This window comes from Centroberyx affinis, unplaced genomic scaffold, assembly GCF_046629955.1.
Source record: "Centroberyx affinis isolate AG114_WGS23_722 - 3 ecotype Tasmania unplaced genomic scaffold, CSIRO-AGI_Caff_v1 ptg003282l_1, whole genome shotgun sequence".
Lineage (NCBI taxonomy): Eukaryota > Metazoa > Chordata > Actinopteri > Beryciformes > Berycidae > Centroberyx > Centroberyx affinis.
Window position 1 is genome coordinate 446,159 of NW_027281298.1, and position 16,342 is coordinate 462,500.

A 16,342-nucleotide genomic window follows, 5' to 3' on the forward strand; every position below is an offset into this window, starting at 1 on the left:
GACAGATTTAAGATTAGGGAGATTTTCATAATCATGTTTACAGTCAGCAACATCAACAAAGGTTCCCCATGGAGCAGACAGACATGCTTACATACTGTACACGCACACACACACACACACACACACACACACACACACACACACACACACACACACACACACACACGCCACGTGCAGGTTACCTATGAATATTTATGTGTTATCCTAGTTGTTTGAACATTAAATCAACCTCTCTCTCTCTTTCTCTCTCTCTCTCTCTCTCTCTCTCCCCCCCCCCCCCCCCTCTCTCTCTCCCTCCCTCCCTCTCATGTGCTTGCTGATGTTGCTGTGTTTGCCAACTCCAGGTAAGAAACCCAGTCATTTCTATTCTACTTTCTCATACTCTCTACTTAGTTACTTTCTCCCAGCTTCTACCTCCATTTAGTGTTTTCCCCTTTAACCTAGATTTATTCCAAAGTTAATCATTCAGGTATTTTCCAGCGCTCTTTGCATCAAGAGGTTTAAATTTGTCGACCATCATGCGTAGCAAACATGACACTGGGAGGGTTTTGCATGGGTGTAGTAGTGAAAAAGGAAGGTGTGTAGATTTTGCTTTGAAAGGTATTTGAGAAACATTTGCTGTTGCTATGGAAAGAGGAAACTCAGCCCACTTTCTCTTTACCCTTTCTCTTTGTCTCTTCATCCCTTTCTCCCTTGCTCCTTCTCTCCCTCTCTCCCTTCTCTCTGGCCCCGGTCTGATATGGTTCATATTTAATACTCCACTTCTGTTTGTTGGCTCCACATAAAGAACCATTTTAATAGCTTTTGGACGCTACCTACTCTTCTCTGCCAGCTTTGGCTTAACATCTCTTCCTCTCTTTCTCTCTCTCTCTCTGCCTCTTCTCTCTTATTTCCATGCTTTCATGCCCTTTACCCCTTTTTTCACGGCTGCGGCTGGCAGTCCCAACAATACACACACACACACACACACACACACACACACACACACACACACACACACACACGGAGTGCAGGATCAAAACCAGTTTTGTTCTCCCAGACCCGGACTCTGTAGGCTCAGTCAAAGGTAGTGGGGTCATACGCTGCTGTGGTCAGGTGTGAAGCTGCTCTTGCTGCCATATCGTAGCCTGTATTAAGCCTGGTCGGCCTGGGCTATCACACTATTAGTCAGTGGCCAATTGCTTTGGCCAGAGGAGAGTTGGCGGTTCTAAAGCTGTGCCAAACAAGCCTGGATATTTCCTTGTGCCGGTCTGTGTTTTGAGTGTGTGTGTGTATGCATCTGTTTGTGTGTGTGTGTGTGTGAGGGAGAGACAGTTAAGCGTGTGAGTGTGTGCATGTACGTATGTTCTAATGCCAGTCGGTACCAGGACGGGACGCAGCGGGAGTGGCGCACTGGCGCTGGTGAGGTCCGGTTACCCAGAGTGCACTACACCTTAGGAGGTAATGCGATTAGGGGGCAGGGACAGGGGATTTGTTCAGAGAGCATAGAGAGGAACATCAAACACAAAAAGATGGGATTATAAAAAGACGAGGGGAAAAAAACCCCAGCCCATATCCCTGTCTGTCTTTTAGCCAGCTCCTTAGGGAGCGGGGGGGAGGAGGGGTGATGACGCAGACGCTAGGTGCGAGGTCTCTCTTTATTTTCCCTTTTCCCTTCTCTCTCCCTCTCCCTCTCCCTCCCTCTCCTTCTTTGTGTTGTGTAGTGCAGTTTGCAGTGTGGAATATGGAGGCAAAGGGCAAGATGTTTCCCTCTCCAGCTTCCACCTTCAAGATGTAAGGTCTCTCTCCCTGTTTGTCTGCCTCGCTCTTTCACTCTGTCTCTGTCTCGGTGGTGTAGCTGTAGTCTCAGATTAGCAGCCTCGCTAATAGGCTTCCAGTGCATCTGTCTGGCTAATTATTAGGACTTCAGCAGGCAATGCCCACGGTGACTTTGTCAATTTCCTCTCTCTCTTTGCCTTGACACACTACACACTAGGACTGCAAGATTTTGGCAAAAACTCAAAATCCCAATTATTTTGCTCAATATTGTTATCACGATTATTGATCACAATTCTCGATTATTTGAGGAACAGAATTATTTTCCTGCACTTTGGGGATTTTATATGAACAGCGTGACCATTTTAAACTACAGTGGACATTTTCATTTTCAAAAAATTGAATTGTTTCGATATTGCTAATAAATCAATGTGATTATCTGTGTTTATTAAAGGTGCAGTGGGCAAGATGTTTATGTAAAAACACACTGATCTTAGCCTAAATTACTGAAATTCTGGTGTGTGGTAAGTTCACTGACAGTTTCTTCACACAAAAGAAGCAATAGAAATACAAAGAAATACAAAACTCCTAAACAGCAGAGGTCCAGTGAAAGTTTGAACGATGGCTGAACCTCTCCTCTTGAACCAGCCACAAGAAGAAATTTAGGTTCAAGGAGTGAACAATTTACTGACGTCATATTACATCATTTCTTGGTTTGAAGTTTTTCAAATTCGAACAGTTGCTGCCATTCGGGGGCCACCAAAATGCGAAAGTAGCTAGTGCAGCTTTGTAATTGTGGAAACTAAAATAGCGACACATGATGAGCTGCATAAATTGTGCAGCCCTACTACACATGCATCTCTGTCCCTCATTCTCTCAGTGTTTCTCTCTGCCCTAGTCCCCCTCTCTCATGCGGTTTGACATGCTGCCTTTGTCTATTTGATACCTTCTGATTGACCTTCTCTCGCTGTTGCAATCTGATGAGATTTTATGAGAGTTTGCGAGGGGAAAAAGGGACACTGGGCGAGAGCTAATGTTCCCTGTGATGTGTGTTTGCTCTCTGTTCGCATTCCAACCATAACATTCTGAATCATCAGTTAAAAGGCTGCTTTGGTGTGTGTTTCCAAAAAGATCTCGCTTTTTACTCAGAAATGCGGTGAGTGGAGAAGTTCAGCTTGTAAAACTCAGTAACTCCACCGTCGGCATGGGAAAGTATGCGTGGTCTGTGCGTTTGCGCGTGCGCGTGCATGTGCGCGTGCATGTGCGCATGTATATTCGGTCTACTGTTGGTCAAATTCCCTGGTGAAGTGTGTTTGTGTGTGTGTGTGTTTCTGCATGTGTTCAATCAGCAGAGTCTATGGGCCGTACCTCCATGTGGCTTGGTTTCTCACGCTGGTCAGAGGAGCTCGTAAAGCAGCCAATGAGAGGTTGATGTCATTCAGCCAACCACAGCCGGGCTATTTGTGACAGCAGGCTCCGTTACCGAAAGAGCGGCTCGACGGACAGATGAACTCGGTTTGGGGTTTACAGAAAAGTCATATGGATCATCTAGCTGAAGACAGTTCCACTGACCTGTATGAGGCGCACACACACACACACACACACACACACACACACACACACACACACACACACACACACACACACAAACCCACACTATTCCTGCCGTTTCAGATGTGTCCCCCTTTCTCCTGAGTGAGGCCAAAGGAAACATCTCGGCAGCTATTAAAGTGAGGTTGGGCTCTTTATGAGTGGCTGTAATGTTTTTAGTGAGCTGTTATTACACAGTGTCCAGTTTCAGTCGCTCCGCTGATGTCTCCTCTAAAAACCTGCACCGCACAGGGCCGATTGATGTGGCTTCACTATTGGCGGGACGGAGCAGTCAGTCAAGCTCAGCCTTTGCTCTCTTCCTCCCTTCTCTTACTCTCTGTTTTTTTTTTTTCTCCATCTCACTGTCTCTCTCAGTCTCTCTTCTTCTCTCATCTGACTTTCCTTATTTTGCTCATTCATCCTTTCTCCCCCACTTCATCCTGACAGTTCATGGTGCTATCTCATCTTGCGGCTAAAAAGCTTTGTTTTTTTATGTGGGGTGTGTGTGAGTGTGTGTTTATGTGTGTGTGTGTGTGTGTGTGTGCATGCGCATACAAAATCAGCAAATTCTTCACTATCAGTGTCTCAAGGGGCATATGATGGTATGGAAATGTGTTCAGCACAGCCCCTAATAGTTCTGCAATGATCATAGGCTCTGGCAGCTATGGAAAAAACTGAGAGAGTGAAGTGGAGGAAGAGAGGGAAGACAGGAAAGAAGGAGAGAGGGGAATGTGGAAAACTGCATCACAAACGGCATAATGCTTAGCATTTAGATGCGAGGGCAGATCCATAATTCATGTTGCTAATGAAAGCTAGGAGGTAGCCAGTGAGTGTGGAGGGAGCATGCAGATCAGATGGGAGGTAATAGCATTACCATACAGAGAGGGTTAATGTACTGTACTTTCCCTGCCACACCTCCTCTCCTCTCCTCTCCTCTCCTCTCCTCTCCTCTCCTCTCCTCTCCTCTCCTCTCTATTCTCATCTGTTCTCCTCTGTTCTCCTCTTCTCTCCTCTATTCTCCTCTCCTCTTTTCTATGCTCCTCTCAATGTGCCAGCTCCTAGTCCAATGCCTCCACAGGCCCAGTTTGCCTTGGACTCTCACCACAGAATATAGACTGAATGATTTGCTCCTACTCTGTTAAAAAGAGCTGATATTGGCAGGAAGGGATGTTGAAAGAATGTGCCATCCACGGGAGACTGGAAGAGCACAGAAAAGCAGAGCGAGAGAAACAGAGAGTGTGTGTTAGCGTGCATGCTCGCAGGTGTGTATTTTTCATTCTGTGTGTACATGTGTGTGTACATGTGTGCGTCTGTAGCCAATGACTGGACAGACATGGAGCCCCAGCAGGTGACTGGGCCCAGGCTTCTGTGAGTCGGTCGGCTTTGGAGACAGATGTGTGGCTGCGGGCCGTTCTGTGGCCGCATTAGAAGCCCGGCCAGAGTCAGTACTCACTGAAGAGGACCGGAGAGATTGGATTCCTTTTTTAAAGATTATTTCTGCTTTATTGGAAAACATACAGTGGTGAGCAGCAGGAAAGATGGCAGGGAGAGAGAACGGGGACGGCTGTGAGAGCTGGACTCTGTAACTCATGATGGCCACGCCAGAGAATGGACTCCGCCATCAGCAACACGGCACAGTACTCCGTCCAACTCACCCACACTCTCAGAGCATATAGTATGTGTCACTCACAGCACAGTTTGTGTAAACCATCTGTACATAAGTGCTATCTTCACGGCAAGGTTCAAAAGGCTACCGAGAGTGAAGCCTGCACTCTGCCGTTCAACAGATAACACCACTTTTTCTGAGTGCTCATTGGCAGGGTCAAAAAAAAAAAAAAAAGTAATTTCAGAGAAAGGATATTGGAGGTGTTTAGACTCCTGATCTGAGTGTGAAGTAGAAAGGGCTGGCCAGCACTTAGGACTCGGCCTTCATTTTCAACTGAAGCACACAAACAGAGGGAGAGCAGTGGAAAAGTGTCGCCCAAGGGCACATCAGCCGAGCAGAGAAGTCAGAGATGTGGTTATCATTTCTTTTGATGAAGCCACAGAAGGCTAAAGGGCCTGTGGTAGAATAAGCTGCCCTCTCCTGCCTTTTGTCTGTTCAGACTCTGACGGTCAAAGACCCTGAGACTTCCAACTTCAAACCGTCTGCATTTCAAAGGAACCATTCAGACAGTCGCTCCATCAGTCTGTCAGTCAGCCTGTCAGTTAGTCCATCACTTAGTCAATGTAACGATTCTCTCCCTCTCTCTCTAAGGTCCTTAAGCCCATTGGTTACCTCTCAGGGCTTTCTCATACATGAATGCATGAGCTCGGCCCATTTGCTTCCAGGGAGGGGTCTGATTGGATCATCAGATCTCACTTTTCTATAATCGCTCATCTCATCTCCACATTTCACACATGCTCTCTCTCCCTTGGTCCTAGAACTGAGGTGAAACCTTACCACTGAGAGAAGAGTTCAACACTCTCTAAACAGTTAGGAACTGTCCACCTTCTATCGCCTTTAGCTTGCTGCGGGACTTGCCAACAGAGAGGTTATAGATAGGAGTGTGTGTGTGTGTGTGTGTGTGTGTGTGTGTGTGTATTTGTATTTGTGTATGTGTGTCCATATGGGCGCATATGGGCATATGTGTGTTCCGAGGACCCTATGGCCTATTTCACAAGAGCCAATCTAAGTAATGAAAGGAGTGAGAAGGGGATAGGGAATAAGTTGGTGGGAGGCAGTGGGAGAGAGAGAAAGGAGCACTGGGTCCAAATTATAATACAAATCATATCAAGTCAATCATAAAAGCAGCCGAGATTTACTAGTTTCATTTCACTTCCCGAGATTCTTCAGTTTAATAGGGCAGCTGGGAGAAGAGAGCTGGATTGCATGGGTGAAATGGGAAGTGCGTGCATGCGTGTGTTTGTGTGTATGTGTGTGTGTGTGTGCGTGTGTGTGTGTGTGTGTGCACGTAGTCTATGAATAACCCTCCACAAGTCATCTCAACCCCTAGCCCACAGCCCCCTAGCTGGAGATAGAACGGTAACATGTTTCAGATATCTATTATTGAAGAAGCTGAGCTGACTGCCCAGCCCCTGTCCAACTGTAAACACTGGTAATGGAAAAAAAAAGACCTGTACTGACTGCAGACTACAAGATTTCCAGATTGTAAAAACAGCATACATTTACAGTGGTCATGGATTCGTCTAGCGATTGCGTATATTGTCCTCTAGAGACTGTTTCCTACACGGTTGTTTTGGTACTTAACATTTTTTTTAGCTTGGTTCTAGAAAAAGCGATGCTGATAATCATGTAAATCACACATGGTTGATGAAGTAGCGGCAGTGGAGGGACTCAAATAGCCAACTTAACCTGCACAAAATAGTGTGCTTAGTGATAAATAGTCATCTTTGGTATGGACTGAAAGCAAGCAGAACCATTTCATATTTACGCAGAGCTTGCTGCTTGAGATTGCTGATGTGATTACAGTAAGCTCAGTGAGGCAGCTACAGACGGAGACAGAAATATAGCGGGCTTTACATCAGCATGTTCGCTGTGGAGACGGTGCTCTCCGTGTGCAACAAGAGGGCTTTTCTGAACAGTAGATTCTCATTCGTGAAGATGGTTTAGAGCAGAGTAGCATTTTAGTCTGGTTTTCACCACAAGGCCAAACTAAGCCAGCCAGACATTTATTAGCTTTGTCTGAGAATTTTTTAACACAACCTTTGGAGATTTCTTTTTTAAGTCTTTTGCCAACTGGGGTGATTTGCTGGGTTGTACTAAAAAATACTCTAACAAAGTGTCTAAATGTTGGCAGTATTTGCCCTGGTCCTGACATTGAAACAGCCCTGCAGTCTCCGGTTTGTCCCAAGCAGGCTTACCATTATAATGCATGTTGTTGAAGAGACATAATGTAGCAGTCTACTATGTACTCTCATCACACGTTCCCCCAGAATAGATCCAAAAGACCAATCTGTATGTGTCAGAGTATTTATTGTGGTGTTTACCCATGCATGCCCGGCTGTTTGCCTGTCTTATCACTCTCAATCACTGTGTGTGTGTGTGTGTGTGTGTGTGTGTGTGTGTGTGTGTGTGTGTGTGTGTGTGTGCGAGAGTACGTGTGTATGTATATATGAGTGCCCGGTGTTTGGACATTGAGATGTTCATTGTGAAGCTGTCAGAATTGTCTGAGTGGGTAGAGATGGACATCAGTCTATGTGACAGGCAACGATCCGACTGTCGTACCTCTCGACGGACATCGCTACTCCATCATGCTGCCATAGAGTGAAGCGGTAACAGAGAATGGAGGGAGGGAGGGAGAGGAGGGAGGGAGAGGAGGCGAGGGGGGAGAGATGACGATGAAGGAGAGCAGCAAAGAGAGAGTGGAGGAGGTAACAGGTTGGGCAGGATGAGAGATAGTCTGTGATAGTCCTGGCAACATGCAGCAGCATATAGTTCTTTGACTGTGGTTTGACTCTGATCCAAGAGGCTTACAGACACCCGGTCATTTGAGGCTAATCTCAGGCTGCAGGTGGAGAATTCCCCTTATGGTATATTGAACAAGTCTGAATAACCGAATGACATTAACTGCTGCGCCATAGAGGAGCGGCAACACTCAAAGCTGGTGGGGAATGAGTGTACAGGCTACTTCACATCAGAGCATTTTCATTCATACATATATATATATTAAAATATGAATGTAGTTTCACTCAATTTTAGTTCTAACAGCAGTTACAAAGACGCTAGTATGCCCATGAGATGTCTGTCTGGTTTCCTAGAATTTCATTGTGTGTGTGTGTGTGTGTGTGTGTAAATCTGGGTCAGGGTGCTTCTTACCATCCCAGGAGAGTCTCATTTTTTCTCTCTCTCTCTCTCTCTCTCTCTCTCTCTCTCTCTCTCTCTCTGTCTCTCTCTCTCTCTCTCTCTCTCTCTCTCTCTCTCTCTCTCTCTCTCTTTCTTTCTCTCTCTCTCTCTCCCTTTCTCCCTTTCTCCCTCTCTCTTTCTGTCTCTGTCTCTCTCTCTCTCTCTGTGTGTCTGTCTCTCTCTCTCTCTCTCTCTCTCTCTCTCTCTCTCTCTCTGTGCCTCTCTGTGTTTTCTCAAACAGGAACAGTCGTCTTGCCTTTCTTTGAAGAGGTTTACAAGCTTATGGGTCATTGACCCACACACACACACACACACACACACACACACACACACACACACACACACACACACACCCATCTCTGTTTGCTTTAAGGTCCTGGAGCAAGCAGAGTGTGTGAGTGAGCACAGTCTGTTGTATGTGTATGTGAGAGAGATTGGTTTATGATGGGGTTGAAGACCTTGACCAACCCTTCTGCCCCACTCTTTGATTCACCTACTTCCTTCCACTGGTCTAGGCTGAGGGTACAGGTCTAGTCGGGGGTTTTTGAGGAAGTAAACAACTCAGTAAGTTGACATGAGGCCAACACTCTGGAATGCTAGTTCAATTCATTTATGTCAAGCTTATTTCCTCTTCGACTGTTTTGATGTTTCAATAAAAGCAGTTTGTCTTGGGTACGTCAAAAGCAACTCTGGTGTCAGCACTGGGCCCACGGTTTTCAAACTTATGCATCTTTTTTTTTCTTTCAAGGAAACCTTATTGCTTTGTTATCATTGCGTTGACCCCCAAGTTATAGACAGAGGCTTTCCAGCTGTTTCTGATATGAAAGCCTGTACTGAAGCTGGAAAATTACGTCTTTAAGTAAAGCTTGAATAAATGAAAAGATGAATGTATTGATGAAGTGACAAAAGATAAATATCCTCAGAGGGCACAGAAATCAAGCAGTATGTGGGCTGCATGGTTTTCACAGTGGATTTACAGCATCACAGTTTGATTATGAATTATACTGGAACCCTGTTTATCTATGAATCTCATATCAGTGATCATACTTTATCATCACCTAGTCTTCTTTTAGCTCATATCAACAATTTCAGAATCACTGTGTTTGACTGACAGATACATACAGCATAATAAGACAGATTTAATTTTATTATTTGCTCGTATGACTAAAATATACATAATAAAAATATACACAATATACATACAATATACAATATAAAAATATACACAAAAATATATACGGCAAGACTGAATAATGTTAAAATGGAGGAAATAATTAACTTAACGCGTAAAAACACTTGCATTCGATTACTCAAAATAAAGCAACATTACTCAGAGATTCAGTCGTCGTAATTAATTGCTTTCTATCTCAGATAATTATCTATCTGTAGAGATGAGATCAGCTTGTTTACTTACTGTTATAAAATGACCTCAGGGAATTATTGACTTAACTACAATTATGTCTGGTTTCGACTAGCCCAGGCTGTCTCTCACAGACGACATGATTGCAGGACTGAGTGCGTCAGCTGTTTTCCCATCTTTATCACCTGGTGTATGATTTATAAGACTGGCTGTCTTGGTTAGATCTACAGGCGGTGGAAAAACAACATCTAACAATATATGAATTATCAAGTACTTGATAAGTGCCTTTGCCTTGAGAACAGCTTCAATCGACCTTGCATTGTTGTGATGCAAGTCCTGAACAGGGTTTTTCCTGGCTCAAGAAGAGGCTTAGGTGGTGCTGGTCCTCATTTCTCCATAGCTAAGAGGACCAGAACAGGCACACAAGTTTGTCAGTATTAATTCAATTCAATACAATTTCCAAGTCGCTGGGATCTTTTCCTTTGTTTCCATGAAAGATGACTGCCATTGCCTTCACAATTTCAAGTATTTCTTGTTTTGACAGGATTAGCCCAGTTTGTTATTCTTATGATGAATACAGTTTTTGATTGAATCAGATGTCATTATGCCATGATAAATCAGACATTGTGCAAAATCTTTTTTTCCCCCAAAAAAAGAGTCCAGAGTAAATAATCAGTCGAAGACAAATGAATGGTTGGTGTACTGGCAGCGATACAGCGGTAACAAATGTAGTCGCATTATCGTAGAGATGAATGAGGAGTAATTTACTTTGTGTTTTACAATATGGGACTGTGATCTAAAATCTCACTAGTCCGTTGTTGAACAAAATCTTATCCAGCAGAATCTTGTTCAGGTGGTTTTGTGATTTGTTATGTTGCAGAGAATTGTCTTTCCTGCGCTTCATAGATTGGCAGTATTGATCGTGTGAATGAGCTCTACTCAAGTGTAATAGTTCATACTGTAGGAAACAGTCGCTGGGAGGGAGTTGAACCTGATCACTCAAGCACACGTCACGCCTGACCTTTGTTGGATGTCTAACATGGCTCCATTCCGCGCACACACACGCGCACACATGCACACGCACACGCACACGCACACGCACACAGACACACACACACACACACACACACACACACACACACACACACACACACACACACACACACACCCCACAAACACACACTGACCTTTGTTTGATATGTAACAATGCCCTCATTTTCCATAAAAGCCTGTAGCAGCAGCAGTCTGGAACAAGAGAAAACATGCATTCAGGGAAAGTAGACAGGGAGAGAGAGGGAGAGGGAGCAAAGAAACCAGAAAAGAGAAAGGTCATATTTAGCTCAGAGAGTTAAGCTCTCTGTCACTCGCCTTGGCTGAAGTGTTATAGGTCAGTCCCATGCTCCCAGGTACGATGACTCTGGGTTTTTTTTTCTGTAGGATTTTTATAACTATAACTATTATTTTTTGGAAGAATCACTTGAACCTCTACATCTGGAAGTAAGATTAATGATTAATCATTAATGGTTCCATACCTTTGCGTCACAACATGCTGGTTCTGTTGTGGCACGCTTGGTCCCATATAGTTCCAATTTGTTCCTTATTCATCTCTGTTTAAGACCAAGGAACCACATCTGTGATTAAGTACCTAAGTGCATTTTCTTCTTAGCTTGCGCTCTGTTGTTCCATTATAAATTCATTCAACAGAGGGTTTATGGTACATGTGTTGACCTGAGTAATGGGCTGCGCCTGTGGCAGAGGAAGACTTTTTAGATGGATCGCATGCTGGGCAGGGCTCCGTTTGCCCTTTGACACTGGGCCGCGCCAATCAGGAAAATTGGGTTTTAGAGCTTCAGCTAATAAAATGTACTGAAATATTTTTGCTGCATTAATATAGACTACATATCTATGCGTCCATAAACGCTCGGTGGAAAGAGCGAAATGGCGATGTGCTATTCTAGGCTCTACGGCACCGGCTGGCTGTTGCACTTCTGTACTTTGATTTAATCCCTTCTCCATCAGTGTGAGTTTCTATTACAGAAGAGAGGGAAATGGAGAGGGAGAGAGAAAGAGGGACCGAGAGGAGAGAGCGTGATACAGGAGCGAGCAAGAGAGAGCGCCTGTGGGTGTCATCCTCTCCTACCTGATATGTGAGAAAAACACTTGTTTTCAGTTCTGCCAAATGACTGTCAGCCTCTGTGAGAGGATTTCATCGCTCTGTTCCATCCCTGTCATTAGTTCACCTGCCTCTTCAGCCCGCCTGGTGATTGGCTCTGATTGGCCATATTTATCTCTGACTGCCGTGGCAACCATTAGCGTTGGTGGTGTGGAGAGGTAGCAGTTTGACTAATCCGTTATATCTGCCCTTCCTCTAATGCTTTTTGTGTGTATGTGTTCGCATATGTGTGTGCATGATTGCGAACATATGTATGTATACACGTGACAGAACTGTTGATTGTGTGCGTGTCTTCGCGTGACTGTGGGCAAGCGAAAGAAAGAGAGAGAATTGACCAATCAAGGGGGCAGTAAAGATGGAAAGTCGCAGTGAAAAGGGCAGGGAAATTGAGAAAAAGGCAGCGATGTGTTTGCGCTGCAGAGCGACAGCCGTGCCGCTAATCAGTCCTATTGTCAGCAGCTCGGCCCACTCTCTCCCTGCCTCGCTGCCTCACGGTTCAAACTGGCAAGTCACTGGCACGGCCTTGAAGAACCCCCTCCCACCCACATACCTGCACCGGAGTGACAGGGTAATGCAGAGAGAAAAATAGACGGGGGAAAAAAAAGAAATAAAAAAAAAACCCAACAACAACTGAAGGATAGAAAATGGGGTGGAAAAAGTGAAAGAGATTCAGTATTCTTCCAGATCCCGGAGAAAGAGGAAGTAAAATAGTGTTGCCATTACGCCCGCCTGCTCTCCCCACACACTATATGACTCTGAATCATCATAGAGAGCCGAGAATAGATAGGTGAAGGCAGGAGCCAGCGGAAGAATAGGAGATGGTGATAGAGAGAAAGGGAAATGAGGAAGAAAAGAAGAAAGGGGAAGAAAAATGTGGAAATTGATAAAGAAGGAAAAAGGGAGTGTGTGTGGGGTAATAATAGGGGATAGAAAGATAGTGAGGGAGAAGGCGTCTCTTTATTCTAATGTGGCTCTGCCTGTGCGTCTGTACAGCATTCTGAAAAGAGGAATTTGCTGCTGTTATTTATATTTATGAATTCATGCCATTTGGCCCGGTGTGAAATGATGGGTCATTCCCGCACAACAAGGAGAGCTGGTGCTGAATTTACAATCAGCCCCCCCCCCACCCCCCACCCCTACACACCTTCTCCCTTCCACCTTCCACTCCTCCTCTTCCTCCTCCTTCTTCTCCTTATTCCACATGCCTGGATCTGCTGAATATGGATGGAGGTGGAGGGATGGATAGAGGGGAGAGGGATGGTGGAAGAGAGAGAGAGAGGGAGAGGGAGAGAGAGGGAACAATTCTCCTACTGAGGACTTCTGTCACCAGTTTCTCACCTAAGGAGATGTGGCACAGGAATTAATGGCATTCAGCAGCATGGTGAAATAGCTGCTGGCAACGTGTGTACGTGCATGTGTGTGTGTGTGTGTGTGTGTGTGTGTGTGTGTGTGTGTGCACATGTGCAGACTATATGTGTACAGCAGGTGAAGTTTGGAATTCAGTCCCTTGAGAATCTCAACCAGTGAAGACAGAAAGATACACACACACACACACACACGCACACGCAGAGACACACACACACACACACACACACTATCACAGATGACGATCAGGGATTGGCCAAGCCCTTTTTCCTACAAACAAATGATGAAGAATTAGGCGGGTGGTTGATAGTTAAATAATAGTTTTTTTTTTTTTTTCATTCTTTAAACTCTGTTTATACCTGCATCATTATGCATCAATACAATTGACATAATCAAGCTTTGTTCTACAACAATACATTTTAAGTGAAAGCAGATATTGCAAGGTTCCCATTGATATCAAAAACACAACAGAATTGTGGATAATAAAGGGCCCAAACTGCTGTGGTGGTGCTGTTATAAAACAATAGTATTTGGAAAATTGGAAAGTTTTGTTCCAATATGAAATATCCATCAGATGAACAAAAGTGACACCCACGTTTACATAATGATTGATGGAACAAAATGGAAACAAGTTCTTGTTGGAAGTTAGGCTGTAACTTAAGTACTTGATTGACAAAGTGATGACATCTTTTCAGGCTGGATCCTCTGTATTCTAGAGGTATTGAATGGTGAACTTAAAGTGATTAGGGTGATGTAGTCTTTCTTTTTTCTTTTACAGAGTGGATGTGTAGCGTTTTGGAATTATAGACCTCTTCAGTTTCAGTAGAACCAGCAGATTCAGAACATGCCCATGGCAGCGTTGAGGTATGCAGTACACATGAAATTGTTTTTCTTAACTTTTACGCTGCTAAAGGGGAAATTTAATGAGAAATTAAGTTAAGCCGAAATTAAAAAAAAAGGCTAGTAATAAAAGTCAATGAAAGCCGTTTTGTCATCATTCAAATATGCTTCGGGGGTAGTATTTCACAGCAGTACAAGCCAGTTGGGAGCATGTCAACAGGTTTGGTTTCCGCACAGCGACCTGTTACCTCAGCGTCTAGCTAGCTCAGCTGGGTCCATCATGCCAGGGGTTGGCTAGAGTTGACGTTTTATAGGCATGACTCCATTCTGCCTCACCCAAAACCATGCTTTGCCTGCTGGAAAGGCCTATCGGGGTGCACAGTGCCCAGTTGCGGCTTATAGAAGAAGTGCGTGGAAAAGGTGTCTTTCTGAGTGCATGCATGAGAGTGTTTTGTGTGTGTGTGTGTGTGTGTGTGTGTGTGTCTGTGTGTGTGTGCGTGTGTGTGTGTGTTACTTGAGGGCTTTTTACAGTGATCATTCTGAGTGACGTAAAACATGAGCATCCCTGTGGTGACCCTGCACAGAACAAGATGTGACTGTGTATGTGTGTGTTTCTGTGTTTTTGAATCGATGTGAGTAGGTATGTGTTTCTATTTGTCTTTCCCTCTTTGTGTTTGTGTGTGTGTGTGTGTGTGTGTGTGTGTGTGTGTTCTTCGTGTCCCACCCCCCTCTCTGTATGTGTGTCTGTATTTGCGGGGGTGTCTATATATTCGTCTGTCTCTGTGTATTTGTGTGTTATCGTTTTTTTTTTTTTTCATGTGAGTGCATGTGAATATCCTTATTAGGTGAAATGTCCTGTCTGGAAAATTCATTACTTTCTTTTCTCCTATGTGTGCTCCTGTGTGGTGCGTGTGTGCGAACGTGTGGGCATGCTATTGTGCCCCCTGGAGAGATAACAGGGAACTAATGGCTGCTACAGCCTTGTTAGCCAGAGGCAATGCAGTTAACCCTGGCCCACACACATACACACACACACCCACACACACACGATCTGGGCAAGGCTTGTCTAGCAGTAGATGTAGATGATGTTGTTTTTGTTAAAATTATTGATTATTCCTAAATACTGTCTTTGTTCGTTCTCATAATTATATTTTCCCCAAAAGTTTTATGAAGAAATGTATTTATGCCTAGATAGATATTGCGTAAACTTTCACCAGTGAGTGAGAAGGACCTAGTCAGAGCAGCAACAGTTGAAATTGCTACTGTTCTTAATTGGCTCAAACATGTGCAATTAACAATGATTGCAATCAACAGAAGCAGCCCAGAGTTGAGCAGCCCAGTGTTAAGGTATGTTATTATAGTCATTAGTGGCTGCAATTACTATTACTCTGCTTTGCACCCTGTATCTTAAACACAGCTCCGCGCACGCTGCTTTCCCCTGGGAGATTGTTGTTTTGCTTGCATCTTTAGACATTCACATCCTTTATTTGTTGTTTTCACGTGAGGAAATTTATCCCTTTTATAGCTGTTATTGTCGACTCACACCAAACAAGAAAAGGATCAACTTTTCAGACTTTCACTCTGTGTGTTTATTTATTTGTTTGTTTGTTTGTTTGTTGGTTAGAGACTTAGAACAGTTGGTACGAGGCTGCCTGGCTTATTCAGATCAAATGTACAATACTGAGAATAATAACAGGGTTTATGTAGATTTACTTAGCTGTAATGTGCAGCATAAATATTATTTTATGGATCGGCAGCTTACAGTGGTACATGTGCGTACGTGCAGCAGACATAGGCCTCTTCCCTGCCGTGTGGATCGGCATGGCTGAAAGCATGCCTCTTTTTATTAAGTTAATATCCGTACCTATTTATTTTTCTGCAGAGGAACTTTCCCAATATTTTTGTGTATAACGGAGCGACAGAGAGAGGTAGAAAGAGAGAGAAAGAGGAGAAGTTTGTATTTGTATTTTTCCATTTCTATTACATGGAGTGAGGAGTACAAACAAACAAGCAGAATAGACACCTGAATGCATTAAAATAAAACATGGCCAATTTATCTCTCTCTTTCTCTCTCTCTCTCTCTCTCTCTCCCCCCTCTCTCTCCCCCCCTCCCTCCCTCTCTGCCCACCAGCGTCATAATGTAAAACAAATTTGAACAAAGCCTGGTGAAATTGAAATAAGCTTCTCTCCGCATCAGCCTTGGAATTAGTTTATTAGCATCTAAAAGGAGCCTCAAAAGACTTAAAACCCAATTTTCACAGGGAAATGACTTTTTAGGGAAAGATACATTGTTCACATTTGGAGATGATGAGTTGGATTGCACAAAGGGGGATCTTTGCGGCGGGGACATTTATCAGAGTGAGTTGCCACAGGTAGTGGGGGTGTTAGATGTTGCAAAGCTTGTTTGTTTGTC

At 44.1% G+C, this 16,342-nt stretch overlaps 1 protein-coding gene across 1 annotated transcript in view; it reads left to right on the forward strand.

Annotated features, from left to right (window-relative positions):
- fbxl17 (F-box and leucine-rich repeat protein 17) overlaps nt 1–16,342 on the forward strand; it is a gene marked incomplete at its 3' end in the record, with an annotated part of 145,591 nt that overhangs the window by 106,073 nt on the left and 23,176 nt on the right. The window lies entirely within an intron of this gene.